Here is a 17,064-nt window from a genome sequence, read left to right as displayed (position 1 = left end):
CTGCTTGACCCACGGTATAAGGAGAACCTTTCCACTCTCATACCCGAAGAGGAAAGGGGTTCGAGAGTGTTGCTATACCACAGGACCCTGGCGGACAAACTGATGGTAAAATTCCCATACGACAGCGCTAGTGGCCGAAGGCGCAGTTCCGAGGGCCAGGTAGCAGGGGAGGCGCGGAGATCAGGCAGCATGTACAGCACAGGCAGGGCAACACTCTTTAAGGCCCTTGACAGCTTTATGGCTCCCCAGCAAGACTGTGTCACCGCTCCCCAGTCAAGGCTGAGTCGGCGGGAGCACTGTAAAAGGATGGTGAGGGAGTACGTAGCCGATCGCACGACCGTCCTCCGTGACGCCTCTGCCCCCTACAACTACTGGGTGTCGAAGCTGGACACGTGGCCTGAACTTGCGCTGTATGCCCTGGAGGTGCTTGCTTGTCCTGCGGCTAGCGTCTTGTCAGAGAGGGCCCGCAAGGCCCGCAAGGCTCAGTCATATAATTTTTCTACACAATTTTTATACGTTTCAATGCTCATTAAAGCGTTGAAACTTTCACCTCAACCAATTTTTATTTTTACTGGGCTGCCTCCAGGCCTAGTTACCAATTAAGCCACATTAACCAAAGCGATTAATGGGTTTCACCTGCCCTCTTGGTTGGGCATGGGCAATTTTTCTCAGGTACATTAGTACTGTTGGTACACCAATTTTTGGGGGCCCTCGCCTACAGTGTAGTCCAATTAATTTTTTGCCCACCTGCATTACAGCTGACGTAACATCAGCTGTGTTGGGCACTGCAATGGGATATATTTATGTACCGCCGGTGGGTTCCAGGGAGCCACCCATGCTGTGGGTGCACAGGGAGTTGTAACTGCATGTGTCCACTTCTAAAGAACCCCGGTCTGACTGGGGCATTCAGTGTGGGCCGAAGCCCACCTGCATTAAACATGACATTATTACCTCAGCTGTGATGGGCAATGCAATGGGATATATTTATGTACAGCCGGTGGGTTCCAGGGAGCCACCCATGCTGTGGGTGCACACGGAATTCCCATTGCGGAGTTGTACTTGCCTGTGACTATTTATAAAAAAACTGCGGTCTGACTGGGGCATGCAGACACCTTGACAGAATGAATAGTGTGTGGCACATAGGTTCCCCATTGCTATGCCCACGTGTGCAGCTCCAGATGGAGGTGGCACGGGATTCCTTTTTTTCATTGCTTCTGTACAGCATTGTGGACTATCGCCCCGCCCCTTTTAAAGAGGCTTGCTGCCTAGCCATGCCAACCCTCTGCAGTGTGTGCCTGCCGTTCCTCCTCATGGCAGACGCACTTATAAAGAGACATGAGGGTGGCGTGGCATGAGGGCAGCTGAAGGCTGCGCAGGGACACTTTGGTGTGTGCTGTGGACCCTGGGTAGTGCAGGGGGGGGGGGGGTTGGGCAGCATGTAACCCAGGAGAAGGGGCAGCGGAGTGTCATGCAGGCAGTGATTGTGCTTTGTTGGAGGTAGTGTGGTGCTTAGCTAAGGTATGCATTGCTAATGGAGCTTTTCAGAAGTAAAAGTTGTTGGGGGGGGGGGCACTCTTGCCGCTATTGTGGCTTAATAGTGCGACCTGGGAACTTGAGATGCAGCCCAACATGTAGCCCCTCGCCTGCCCTATCCGTTGCTGTGTCGTTATAATCACTTTCTTGGGTTTTGCAGATTTTCACAAATGAAAACCTTAGCGAGCATCGGCGATATACAAAAATGCTCGGGTCGCCCATTGACTTCAATGGGGTTCGTTACTCGAAACGAACCCTCGAGCATCATGAAAAGTTCGTCTCGAGTAACGAGCACCCGAGCATTTTGGTGCTCGCTCATCTCTATTAATATTCACAAACTGGAAATCTTCTCTCCTAGTATTTTGGAGGATTTATAGATTGTTATTGTATATTTGAGACATGAGTATAGTAAGGGCGAAGAGGATCAAAAAAAGATTTACCTTTCGCCAACTTTGAAAGTCTGAATAAATGCTGGTAATTCACTCATTTCCTCTTTCTTCCTTCTTTTTCTCCTTATTTGCATTATTTCTTTGGGTGGTGCATAGAATGCATGGAATTTGATGGATGGATATGTGTTCTGTATAGTTTTTTGTATACTGTAAAATTTAGCAGAAAGGAAATTCGGAAGAGAAACAATGTATGAGGTTTATATTCGCCTAGTGAAAGCTTTAACTTGAACTAAATAGAAGTGGCATGCAATATGTTGGCATGTTCAGCCCCTCAACAGATCTCTATCTCAATTAAAATACCTGGTAAGGGCTCAGTCACATGGGCCCAATCCACCCATGTTTCTGGACTATAAGACGGTTGCACTGCAGGTCTGGACGGCTCTCCGCATCGGCCGGAAAAAAGAACACATGGCTGGCAATGGAGCCAGCCATGCAGAGAATCGTCCGCACGCAGTGCGGCTGTCTTTTCGTCCAGAAACACGGGCGGATCGCCTTAAATGAATTTAAACAGATATTACATTTAAGAAGCCAGCAAATGCTATACATTTTTGTACCACAAAGATTTCAAATAAAAATGTACATATTCTAGTACAAAGTATAGAATGCATTGCCTTCATTTTATGTGTGTACATAAATGGTCCCTCAAGTGTAATCACTAATCAGTTACCATACGAAGCTCATGTGTCTTCTTGACCATTGTCGTCTTAAGAGACAAAATTAAAATATGATGGAGTGACAAAGTAATAGTTATAAAATATGTACAGCTTGTTTTATTTTCGAAATCAAAACAGGCAGAAAAGTAGTGGTGGGGAGGTATTCGTGTCTCATTTTTATAAATGTAAAAGAGAACAGGTTAGCCAATGTACATTTTTAGGCTTTCTGAAACCTAATGACAATGGCTCCTATGTGTAGATCAGTTTTTGTAATGCCAAGTTTGATCATTGCTTAGTATGTCACTATTCATATTGCAGTATATTAGCAATTACTTACAATAACTCATCACTTTTATGTCCATGTGCAGTCTAGCATCCAACACACACAAGTCTCTCATAGATCTATTTAAGCAGTCACTTATTCATCAGGAGGAAATTCTCTCTACTCAGTTTATTCCCATGAAATAAAACCAATAAGGAAAATACAATCAAGTGCATATGCTCATTATAATTAACTTATAATGAGAAAATATAATCAATATGTGTTAATGCTAAATTGGATGCTGTTACCATTTCCTTTTTAATACTTTTAATTTATAGAATTAATAAAGTAAAACTGTATATATTTTGCCCGCATTCGTTCATTCCAGAACTTGGAAAAATAGTGAAATTATGTTTCGCTGTTGTCTCATGAAATGATGCCCCAATACGACAGACAATATGAAATATCATCCACATCTCTATCGGACGCCGAAGTCAATGGAGACTGAAAAAGTGTAGTATGTGCATCCACATACATTTTCTATATAGTCATGCACACGAAGTATTTTTTTTTTCAATTTTTCAAGTAAGGGAGGCTTTAATCGATTAATAAAGTGCCCTTATAATACTACATGTATAACTTTGATTTACAAAATTTAAAAAGGGAAAAAAATAAACATTTTGCTTTATTTTGTGGCTTGGAAAAAAAGAGTTAAACTATCTTTTGCTGTTCTCTCATGAAAGGATGTCTTAATGTGACAGACAGTACAAAACAGAATCTACACCTGCATTGCATGTGAAATTGTACCAACAGAAATCAGTGGAGATGTAAAGGAGGCTTTAATCCACCATTACCGTCTTGCTTTATTCAAAACGTACATACACCAAATTATATACATCAGGCTCTAGCATGGATTAATACTCTCTGGGAACGTAATGATCCACTAGTCAATAATTTGGCTATTTTCATGGAGACCTTTCGTTAGATTTTTCATGAGCAAGGACACTTCTCCTCAGCCGCCTCCACTCATTTGCGTTTTCGTCAGGATAATCGCATGGTGGGCAAATATGCCATTTAATTTCACACCTTGGCATCTAAATTAGGGTGGAAAAATTATGCTCTAGTAGCGACGTTCTGGGAGGGGCTTGCCGGCCATCTCAAAGATGAGCTGGTGGGACAGGAGGTACCCACCTCGCTGGACTCTGATTTTGTTGGCTAAAAGAATCAACCTACGTTTTCAGGAGAAATTTAGGGAGGCTGGGCAGCAAAGTAGGTCTAGTCACCCGACTCCTCAGTTCCAGCTCTCGGTTTCTCCAATACAGTCTGCTACTCCGTCTGCCAAGCCAGAACCCATGCAGGTTGATCGTCTTAGCCTATTTAAACGGGAGTGTGAGCGGAGACTCAGCAAAGGGCTGTGCCTCTATTGCAGAACCTCCAGTCACTTGGTGCATGACTGTCCCCGCAAGTCGGGAAATGCTCCCACCTAGACTCAGTTAGAGAGGCTGTCACAGGTGAGGATCGCTCCTCTCTTCGGTTAAATCTACTAGCGGTTTTGATAGTGTCTGGTACCCAGAGTCCAGTGTTGGCATTCCTCGGCTCTGGTGCTACTGGGAATTTTCTCCGAAAGGCCATTGTTGACAGATACCTGATTCCCTTTCATTGGCTCAAGGAGCCACTGGTTGTTACTATAATCAATGGTAGCACACTACCCAACACCATCCAATTTATCACTGAGCTCCTGGAGCTTAAACTATTTTGCACACCAAGGCTATATTTCTGTTAGCGCTCTCTGTGGCAACCAGTGATTTTACTCTTGGGCCTGCTGTGGCTTGTGAACACAACCCATCTCTGAACTGGAGCACTGGCGAGGTGGCTAGTTGGGGTAATGCGTGCCACACTACATGTTTGCACCCGGTTCATCCCATCCATACACAATCCACAGTTCCCGAACTTTAGGGTTTAGGGATGTTATTGATAAAAGGCAGGGTTAATGTTTTCCACCACACCACCCGTGCGATTGCCCTATTGAACTCATGCCTTGTACTACTCCACCCTGGGGAGGAGTTTATTCTCTGTCTCTTCCTGAGACTCAGGCTATGGCCAAATACATAAGAGACAATCTTGCTAAAGGGTTTATTTAAAAGTCCTTCTCCCCAGTTGGGTCTGGGTTTTTCTTTGTAAAAGAAGAAAGATGGATCCTTATGCCCCTGCATTGACTATCGAGGGATCAATGCAATCAGGGTAAATAATAAATATCTATTACCATTGATCTCTGAGATCTTTGATTGTCTTCAGGGTGCCTGAGTATTTACCAAACCCGACCTGAGGGGTACTTATAATTTGATCCGTGTTTGTGAGGGGGATCAGTGGAAGATGGTGTTTAATACTCATGATGGCTATTATGAATACCTGGTGATGCTATCCGGGCTAGTTAACACCCTCTGTGTGTTTTAAGATTTTGTTAACAATATTTTTTGGGATCTCCTTCATGTATGTGTGGTCGTGTATCTGGATGATATCCTATATTTTACCCAGATATTTATTCCCATTGGAGGCAGGTCCGTACAATTTTACAGCATTTGAGAGAGAATCATCTGTTTGCTAAACTGGAAAATTGTTGCTTTGAGCATGACTTGCTCCCCTATTTGAGATATATTGTCTACGAGCAGGGGTTGGAGATGGATCATGAGCAACTCTTCTGCGGTTCTGAATTCGTCTCAACCATCAGGACCGCGGGCGATCCAACGATTTTTGGGCTTCGCTAATTACTACAGACACTTCATTGTGCGTTTTTCTTCCTTAACCCATTTCTGCCCTTACATGGAGAGGGGCAGACACCAAGCATTGGCCTCCGGAGGCAGAGTGCGCATTTCAGGCACTTAAGGAGGCCTTCTCATCTGCCTCAGTGCCTCACTGACCCAATAATAAGAGCCAATTCTTTTTGCAAGTCAATGCATCTTCTTCTAGTGCCAGATCAGTTTTGTTGCAAAAGGGTGCACCTGGCTGCAAGAAAACTTGCATTTTGTTTCTCGAAGAGTTTCTCCCCAGCCAAGCGAAACTATTCCATTGGAAATCGAGAACTGCTGGCTGTCAAGATAGCTTTAGAATTTTGGCGGTATCTGCTGGAGGGAGCTTGCCATTCCATTATAATTTATACCCGATAACAAGAGCTTGACCTACCTGCAGACCGCTCAGCGGCTCAATACACGACAGGCGCGGTGGTGTCTGTTTTTTGCACACTTAAACTTTGTTATATTTTCATCCTGTCAGTCGGAATACTAAAGCTGACGCTCTATCAAGGGCATTTGACTGTACTGTTTATCGATCCCACTAAAGTGATAACCGTAGCGCCTGTTCGCATGAGGGATGTGCCTCTGGGAAAGACTTTTGTTCCGAAGGCCAAGAGAAAAGGTGTTTTGACCTGGGGTCACTGCTCCAAGTTGGCTGAACATTCCCGCCAAGGGTAGATCAGTGAGCTCATTTGTCGGCAATACTGGTGGCCATCCATGGGAAGAGATATTCGTAAGTTTGTGTCTTCTTGTTCTTGCTGCGCTCAGAATAAAACTGTGAAGTCAAAGCCAGCAGGCCTGTTATGTCTGCTGCCCATACGTAAATCTCCATCGCAACATATTGCCATGGATTTTGTCATGCATCTACCAACATCCAAGGCATGTACCATGATATGGGTAGCCATGGATCGATTTTCCAAAATGGCTCATTTCGTACCTCTGCCTGGCCTGCTGTTTGCCAGTCAATTGACCAATTAAATTTAGTGAGCATATTTTTCCCTTTTGTAGTTTCTCTAAACTAGATAGGGGAGTGCAGTTCACTTCAAAATTTTAGATATCTCTTTGCAAGTTATTAAGTATCTCTTTAGACTTCTCTGCCTACCATCCACAATCCTATAGACAAGTGGAACGCATTACCCAAATTTTGACTACATACCTTCGCCAGTTTCTTAATGCCCATCATGACAATTTGGTCAGTCTTTTGCTATGGGAGGAGTTATTGTACAATCAGCTCATGAGCAAATCCACCAAAAATACCCATTTTTGTATTGCATATGTGTGACAACCCGGAATTCCCTTGTTTATTTCCACCACTGCTGAGGTACCTGAGCAGTGGCATCAGCAGAGGGTTTTGGCAGGATAGGGCATGAGACCAAGGCTGAGCTAGAAAGTTCCGTTGCCACTATGAAGAGGTTTGTTGATCACAAGTACAGGAAACCTCTGCAATTTTCACCTGGGGATAAAGTTTAACTGTCTTTCAAAAATTTCAGGTTGAGGACACCATCCTTTAAGTTTTCCCCACGGTTTTTGGGCCCTTTTGAAGTTCTACAGAGAATTAATTTAGTCTCCCACAAACTTAGTCTCCCTCCCTTCCTTTGTATTCCCAATTAGTTTCATGTATCTCTGCTTAAACCTTTGATACTTAGTAGGTTTTCCAATAAATGCAAACCAGTGTCCTCCCAGAATAATTCTGAAGACATCTTTTTAGGTAAAAAATATTCTTGATGTCAAGATGGTGGGCCTGAGGAGAGGTCATGGGAACCCTCCGAGAACATCAACGCCCCCTGGCTCATTCAGAAATTCCTGCAGAGAACTGGTAGGAGAGGAGGGGGGCTTAGGAAGGGGGGTACTGTTAGGTATAGCAGACATGTCTGCTTCTCTGCTCTGTCAGTTATCTAGTTGGTGTTTATTTTGCTTCAGCATCTCCAGAGTTAACACTTCCTAACTCCTCTACTCAGCTGGAGGCTGTTTGCCAATCACTCTGCTGTAAAGCTCCCCCAGATCTGGTCATCAGTGCTGCAATGTTGTTGCACTTGTATGAGTGCTTGTGGCTGCTGCTCCTGCTGTGATCTCTGATGCTACTGATCTCCAGTCTGCTGTAGCTATTTGGTACTTGTGTTCCTTCCACGTTCTCTGTTACCTACTCTCACCCTCGGCCTCTGTTCCTGTTTGTTACGACCTGTTCTGGTGTTAGGATCATGACAGGGTTAGTCAGTGCCCAGGTTCCAGCTCAGGGCCATCCTTGTCAGGATGATTGCCATGCTTTCTGACATGTTGATCAAGCGTCGGGTGATTAAGTGTGACGATACGATGTAGTTACGTCATTTACGTAGCTACGCAAAAACTTACGTAGTTTGCGTAGCAGTGACGTAAGTTTTTGCGTAGCTACGTAAATGACGTAACTACATCGTATCGTCACACTTAATCACCCGACGCTTGATCAACACGTCAGCGAGGGTGAGACTAGCGTCCCACGATGAAGGCTCCGGACTCCGTGACTACGAAATGTAAGTAACCCTATAAATAGAGATGCTTTGTTTTAATGTGTCATGCTTGAAAAAGGCACTGATATTAGTGCCGAAACGCGTTGCAAGAATTTTTATCTGTCATATGTTTTTTATGTACTCATTGTACAATTAAATATACTTTCTTCATTGTGGAGACTTTATAGTTTCCCTTATTGGTTTGCAAAAACCCTGTAAAAGAGCGCAGGAGGATTTTTCTACTACAGTTTCATTTATTATATGACTGGGAAACCCATTTAAATAATTTATTGCTATTAATCTTTCTTAGGAATTATTCGCAGTGCTTTAGACACACTACGGTTTCTGCCCAGGATCCCTTTTAAAATAGCCTCTATAAAATGATCATTGTCAAGCGAATGGCTAATACATTTAAGATTTTAAAATTCGAGTTCTGCTTTTCACAAACATAAAATCATAATATTTCTGGATATAATTAATTATCATGTGTATTTACAAAAAAAAATTATAATGGCTTGCACCAGGCTAAGGCAAAAGGGAAAATATTAATAATGAACACATTCCTCCAAGGTAAATCTCCCAACAGAATTCAGTTTGTTTTTCAGTAAATTGGCGTATAGAATAAATTTTAAAAATGGCCGTAAATGGGAAGACATGACATTTTTTTTTCAAAATAAGACTTTTCTTGTGTTTATCAAGTGGGATTTTGTTAGATATCAAAGAGCTAAGTACAGTTTATAGAAATGCCAAGTCATTTACTACATAAGGGCGGACACTCACTAGCGTTTCTTTCTCCACTGCGCTGCGAGAGTAAAGGTAAAGTCTCGCAGCGCAGTGCGAGAAAAAAAGTGGCATCACGACGGGATATCGCCAGTCTTTTCAATGGGGCCAGCGACAGCAGCGCTAGCCCCATTGAAAAGAGATGGAGAATGCCGCAGACTTCTGCCACAGCTGTGGCAGAAGTCCGCGGCATGCTATCCCATTGCTTTCAATGCCGATCCCATTGAAAGCACTGCTTTCAGGCAAGCCCCGCAGTATGATTATCGGGGAAGGGCTCCATCAGATGACATCATCAAGATAAAACAGAAAACCTAGAGCTATAATCCATATCCAATCATCATTTCAACATTGCTGATCTAAAAACAAAAAATATCTTATATATTTACCTGTTTGCGCCCTAATGACCAAGCCAAATTTTGGAAATCTGATGTGTCAGTTTAACATAGAATAACCCCTAAACGATTTTGCATATCTAATTAATTCTGACATCGTTTTTTTTTTATTGCATATTGTACTTCATTTAGGTGGTAAAAAAAAAACTAATAGAATTTTTGTATATTTATTAAAATTGTCAAAATTGAAAATATTTTGAAAAATTTGTCATTTTTTCACATTTACAACTGCAATATGTCAAATATGTGCAAACATACTGTACAAATTTTAATGATATATTTCTGTCTACTTTATTCTAGAAACTCGTTTTAAAAACACTTTTTTTTAACCATTTAGGAGACGTACAAATTTAACATTACTTATCAAAATTTTGAGGAACATTTTCTTACACCAAGTCAAGATTGCAAAGGCTCATAGGTGTCAGAATGATATGTACTCCCATAAATGACACAATTATAAAAAATACACCCCTAATTTATTAATGCAGAAGTGTCTTGAGTAATTTGACCCCACAGTTTGGTTTTCAGCATGTAATGCAATTTAGAGGAGAAAATCAAAAAATTATAAAAATATATTTTCAAATATTTCATTTGAAAGACAGTTTTTTTAATCTATAGTGCACATAAAAATGAGGATTTGCATCCCAAAATGGACACCCCTGTTTGTCCTGTGTTCAGATACATTCCCATTGTGGCCCTAATCTTATGGGCTTATTCAGACGGGAGCATATCGGTCGGGTTTTTACGCCTGGCCGATATACACTGCCCCTCTCTGCAAGGGGAGAAGGTGGGACGGGACAGGAGCTAGTGCACTGAGCTCCTGTCCACTCTGCGCCCACTGTCCACCCCTCACCACTGTTTGTAAAGGAAGGGGACGGAACTTCTCATTGCAAACAATGGCAAGGGGCGGAGATGGGGCGGGAGCTCAGTGCACTAGCTCCTGTCCCCTCCCCCTCTTGCAGAGAGTGGCAACTTGTATTAGCCGGGCGTGAAAACCTGACTGATATATGCCTGTCTGAATAAGCCCTAAGTCTGTATGCATAATGGGGGCCAAAACAAAAGGAGCAAGCTGTAGCTTCCAGGACACAATTTTTGCTTGAAGGTGCTTCAAGCTCCATTGCACACCTGAGTTGCCAAACAATAGACGGCCCTTACAAATGTCTGCATTTTAAAATCTACACCCCTAAACAAATTCATCAAGGGGTGTATTGTTTATTTCCACCCCATAGTGTTTGAATGAATTTAAGCAAGGCAGAAAGAAAAAAAACATCATTTTCATTTTTTTGGCAATTGTGTCATTTATTTTTTAATTTTTTGTATAGCACACATATGAATGAAGATTTGCACCCCACAATTGATACCCCAGTTTGTGTTGTGTTCAGAAACATACCCATTGTAGCTCCAATCTGCTTACTGGACACATGGCTAGGCCTGTAATGGAGGGAATACCCCTCGGCTTTCGGGGCACCACTGAATACATTTTAAGCTTCATTGCTCACTTGTAGAGCGATCAAGCTACAAAAACAATAGAACGCCCCCCACAAGTGACCCTATTTTGAAATTTAGCCCATTTATCTAGGTGTGTACTGAGCATTCTGAACCCACAGTTTTTGCAAAATTATAGAGCAGGTCAAAAAAGACATACAATTTAATTATTTTCACAGATATGTCACTTTCATGACAGTTTTCTTTGTTTCAAGCAGGACAAACTAGGAAACGAACCCCACGTATATTATAGCACTAGTTCTGTATTCAGCAATACTTTCTTTGTAGCCCAATATGCTTACAAGACACATGGCTAGGCCTATAATAGAGGGACCACCCTTTGGCTTTTGGAGCCATCTCACACTTGTGCAAAAAAAAGACTCCCTAAAAAGACTCCTCTCTCCTCCCTATCCTTTTTAGCATTCGCTAAATCTTAGATAAACCTGTGTGGTATTTCCCAAATTATAGTTAGTGATCTGAATAAGGAAGATCAGCACAGATCAGCAGAAGTGCCTAGAATTGAAAATTGTGCCAGAGGCCTAAGGAAATAAGTTTTATCTCCCTTCACTAATTGCAATGGTGAGAAGAGATGAAACTTTAACTTTTTTTAACTTTTATATGATTTTCATTATCCAATGAATAACAGTAATCACGTGACGGGGACCACTCGCTGGGCCTCATGTCACTGATCCAGGCTCTCAGCAAGCTTTGGCTAGCATTATTTTTGACGTGTTTTCACGGCCCGGTTGAATAAGGCCCAGACACCCAGGACATCAAAACCTGTACGGGTGGTCAATCATTAAGGATTTAATTAAAAAATACCATACTTCCTGCAAAGATCTTTTGATGCTGAGGTTCGGAGAATATAAATCCAAAAAGCTTCTCAACAAAGGTTTTAATATTGCTGCCTTTTCCAGGTATTTCTACCTATTCTATTATTTGAGATTTTAACTGAGCAACACTATGCTATTTTCATGGAAATGAAGGGTTAACAACAATAACAAATTTGCACATTTTATTGTAGATCTATGTTTACTGATGCACTCCTTTACATATTGCTTCACTAAGCATACATCTTATCAAGTCCATGCAGAAAAAATGATGCACTTATTTCAGCTGGTCTCTCTCATTAACATACACACACATGCTTGGCTCCCCCTTCACTCTGTCCTTTTACAGGCTGTGAAGCAAAACAATACCCACCCAATGCTACACAGCTATTTTTCCCTCTTTTCCATCTTCTGAATAGTTGCTGTGATTTTCCCTTCATTGTTCATAACACCAGAAAAATCACCAGGAGTTAATTCCAGCCCTCTGTAACAGTAGCTTTCTCTGTCATCATGATCTCCTTCACCATCCTCTGACACTATCATACAATTTTCTATACTTGCTCAGTGGAAAAGAAGTGAATGCAGATTCACAATAGGGGAGCAGGCTAGCGGAAAAGTCAGTCACTGTGGACTGACTGACAGAATTTGTAAGATATCAGTCCTCCAGTCGGCAGTACCTTGAAATACATTGCAAGAATAGAAACCCTACAATCAGAAATGTTCATTTACATGCCTACATAAAATGAAATACATTTTATTTATATGCCTATATAAAATGGGGTGTGTTGTTAGGGACAGATATTCTACAGAGGATATATTTCTGCTGGGTGTGAAAGCTTGTATACCAGCATAGAACTTCAATGAGGTTCTATTGGAGGGACCAGAGAATAAAAGCTGCACCACATTTACAAAATGGGGTCTGTACATTGGGAAAAGATATATTTCTGCTGCTGTCACCGTATATAGCAGCAAAGCAGACACACAAAATATGCTTTGGTGTTAGGGAATATTTCAGTTCTCAGTTTGTGGCCTCAGATGCTGTTCAAAGTCGTCACTGCAAATTAATAGCAGGCGGTATACGAGGGGGTGCTGATAAGTCTTTGGCTTTGTGTTCTTTTTTGTTTCTATGGTAACGAATATTACATCACATGAAAGCCTTATGTGTCTAATATAGGTTTTCAAAATTTTGTGTTTGTAGCTTATGGCAACAGTGATATAGGCACGCGGGAAAACAAAATGGCGGAGTCTAAGGCAATATTCACAGCAAATGAGAGCAGAGGAGTGATAAAAGTCTTGTTTCTGCAAGGTAATTCCGTGAAGGATATTCATGGAGATATGTGGCAGACATTGGGGGGATCAATGCCCTTTATATTCTACAGTTAAGAACTGGGTTGCCAAATTTAAAACGGGCCACTTCAGCACTAATGATGAGGGATGTCCTGGACGAACGAGAGAGGTTGTTGTTCCGGAGATCGTACTGGAGACCTCAGACTGGAGAATCGGCAAATTTCAGCTAAAGGAATAGCAGACATCACGGGGATTTCTCGTGTCTATGTTCTTATTATGTTCCTCAATAAAGTGTTTGGCAACACCTGAGCTACCTTTTTCCTGATTTTTGATATATCTCGTGTTCTTGTATCCTGATTTTTAATTTACGTCCTGTGCATCTAATGTATTTCTTATCACACCTAATACATTCTACAACATATATCACATTAGTGCTGTGGCAGTTTATATATCGATTAATAGGAAAACTCACTGTTTTGTGACTGTTGTTGAAATCATGCATATTTTTAGTTCTAATTACAAATACCTCATTTGATCTACTGCATTGGAAAAAACCTTCATGTTCCTGCCAGCATGACTGGTTAGAGGCTGGGGATTTAAACACACTAGGTGATAGTGTGTTACCTAGGCTCCTATTTCTATGAGCAACACAATGTATAACATTCTTTAGAATAGTATCTACTGCACTGTCTTGCTGCAAAATAGGAAGGTTTTTTTAGAATGATTTTTTTGATAGAAACAAAGTCTCTACTGTATGCTGTTGGGAATATTATTTTTTTAGAATAATTAGTATGAACATTCTTGGGCACCATTTCTAATAAAGTACTTAATTGCTTTTTTAAAAAAATGTTTCTATTATATCCACGATTTTGTAATCTACAACAGATTTCATTTCTGTGGGACACAAAGTCCAAGTGTCAGAGCAAATCCTTTTAGCTCTGGTTATTTTTCCAATGGGAATTGCGTCTATAGTGTGCCTCGGATGGGCACTAGAAGCATGTAGAACCATATTTCCAGCAATAGGTTTCCTGTACATGCTGGTTTCGATTTTTCCTGTGACAACATTACCCTTAAGAGTTTAGTCTAAAAAGGGTACAGTGAATTTGTCTTTAGTGATGGTAAAACTCAGATTGCAATCATTTCTATTGATGTACATTTCAAATGATTTAAGTGTCTTATCAACAGGGACGGAATCAACGTCCCTCCAGATAATGATGATATCATCTATATACCTGTGATACCGCACCATGTGGCCACGGAATAAATTTTGCTCTGAAAAAAGAAAAAATTCCTCCCACCAACTCATAGGCCAGGGGCACCCCGGTTGTCTGTAAATAAAATTTACCATCAAAAGAGAAAAAATTGTGTTTTAATAAAAAAAATGTACTGTCCAGGATGAATGAAATTAAATTAAAATCATACTGACTGTATTTGCACAAATGATATTTAATAGCCTCCATGGCCCCATGGTGCGGAATGCAAGAATACAGTTTTTATACGTCACACAGAAGCCATCTGTATTCTATTCTCCATGCAGCATTGCACATCAATTGTGTTACATGTTTGCTATCTATCAGATACCCCGGAGTTCTTTTAACAAGCAGTTGCAGGGATCGATCCACCCATGCACTTCCATCTGGCCTCCCTGTGGCAGACAGCCGCTTAGTCTACCTGTCTCTCTCCACAGCCTGCTGGCCGCTGTCAGTGTGTTATCGGCTGTGGCCAGCAATGCTGAAGCATGTTGACCACAGCTAGGGGCCTGACAGGAATGTTTCCTCCTGCTAACGGCTGTCAAACCCCTAGCTTCCGGTGTAGACAAGATACACCAGCACCGATGATGACTACAGTAGCCAGATAATGGAACAAAAGGTTGCTTAAAACAGATATAAGAATTTGACAAACATCTAAACCTAATGCTAGCTATCCCTACGTATCTCCTTTATCTATCGCTCATCCTAACACCAGATACCAACTGTCCCTGTGTAATGTTCCATTTAGACAAGTAAGAGTCATCTAAATGACTGCACGATTGCTGACATCACCACTTAGGTAATTAGCTCTTGTTGAGAGTGTTTAAGCAGGCGTAGAACACCGCTACTTGCTCAGCGCTTCACCTTCTATATTTCATTAATTTACACCCAGTGAGAATCCCACAATCCAGCTATTTCTTTTATGCTGACAAAGTCAGAGAAAACAAGAAGTGAACAAATAGTAAACAATTTTTTTTGCATTTACACAGGACGATTATTACTTAATTTTGTTCATTTAAACAAATTTTGAGTGATTATCATCCTGTGTAAATCGGCCTTAACTCTCAGATATATCTATTGGCAGTTTGAAAAGGTAACTCTCGGGCGTGGCCTAGATGCAGGCAGTGTCAGACGTGTAGTCTTGAGCTCCGTCTAACTATAGCCTTTAAAGCTACAAAAAAAAAGCTTTTTCCAGCACCTCAACCTCTCAGAGCCTGTCAGAGGATCCCTGGCTGATCATGCCGAAGAGAAGAACCTCCAAAGCCCCTCTGCAAAAAATATCGGACTTTTTTTCTTCCCGCGGCCCGGGACAGAAAGGGCCGATGAGAGAAGATGGCTCCCCTCACTCCACAAGCTCCGGAGCGAGCAGCAACAAAACACCAGCCTCTGCAGCTGCCTGCCACAGCGGGGATGCTTCTGCCGACAAGCCAGAGGGACTCCAAGACAAGCTGTCAGCCACTCTGCTCCAGCGTCGGGTAATAAAGCAGAGAAACCCGACTTGAATTACATAGCCAGCTCTAAAATGACGCCGGAGCGCCCTCACTCCATATCTGCCCCCTCCACTCCCTCTGCAAGTCCTGAGAAGCACAGACCACGTCTCTCTCCCCCCATTAACTCATGCCAGGAATCATACCAAGCAGGAGAAGATCCTATTAACTACCTTCCCTCCTCAAATCTCCCTGCTTCAGAGGATTTTATAAAGAACATGATTCTGGCCCTACGTAGCTCCCTGCAAAAGGACATCAAAGCTCTCTCACACTCATTTAACACCTCCATACAAGATCTAGAAATGCGCACCGACCACATTGAAAATAAAATGGGAGAAATAACAACTTCTCACAACAAGTTGATTGATGCGCATTATACGCTGGAGGAGGAGGTGGAAACTATCAAGAACAAATTTGGAAGATAGAAGCAGAAGAAATAATGTTAAATTCAGAGGCATTCCGGAAAGCGTAACCCAATCTGATCTGAAAGATTTTCTTACCAAACTAATAATACAACTTCTTCCAAGCTCTTCAGAACAAGATTGCATCCTGGACACAGCTCACAGATTAGCAAAACCGAACTTTCTCCCGGACTCAATCCCACGCGACGTGATTGCGAGACTTCACTTCTTTCATATAAAAGAAGCCTTAATGATGGCATCAAGAACCTCTAACCCTCTTCCATCTCCGTTTACCAACGTTAAGCTTTTCACAGACCTCTTCCAATCCACAATCCAAGCCAGGAAAGCTTTTTCTCAAATTACCTCAGCTCTGAGATCCGACAAAATCCCCTATAAATGGGGTTTCCCAGTAAAACTAATAATCCACAAGAATAATGCAATCCAAATAATTTCTTCTCCAGAAGAGGGCGCCAAAATTCTAGCTAAATGGGATGTTCCCTTACCAGAAATACTACCTCCAGCTAAGCCTCAAAGACCATTAAAGACATCCAATCGCCGCACGCTACCTTCTACTCCTCCTTGAAGGAATTGGGTCAATCCTAAAGATTTCTCTCTCTCGCCAAGTTTGTCTCACATGCTGGACTTTAAATCCTTTCAACACAAGATAAAGGCTATTGTCTATGTGCCGAACTCCCCCCCCCCCCCCCCAAATGTATCAGGTTTTAAGACCTGTCATTTTTCTCTGTTTCATCTGTTCCTTTTCACAGGTCGCCAACTGTTTCTCCAGAGCTTACTCCAACTACAACTCTGAAAGAAACATACTTCTGTTTCTTCCTGCAAGAAGACCTGTTTCTGTTTTTGTGAGTTTATGTATTGTATGTTATGTATGCTGCCACACTAATTCCATCTCAAATGCATTTACTAAATATATACAATGTCAATCAATATTTGCTCGCTAAACGTTAAAGGACTCAACTCCCCCT

The sequence above is a fragment of the Eleutherodactylus coqui genome, chromosome 5 (genome assembly GCF_035609145.1).
Source record: "Eleutherodactylus coqui strain aEleCoq1 chromosome 5, aEleCoq1.hap1, whole genome shotgun sequence".
NCBI lineage: Eukaryota > Metazoa > Chordata > Amphibia > Anura > Eleutherodactylidae > Eleutherodactylus > Eleutherodactylus coqui.
Note: the sequence above shows the minus strand (reverse complement) of the source record.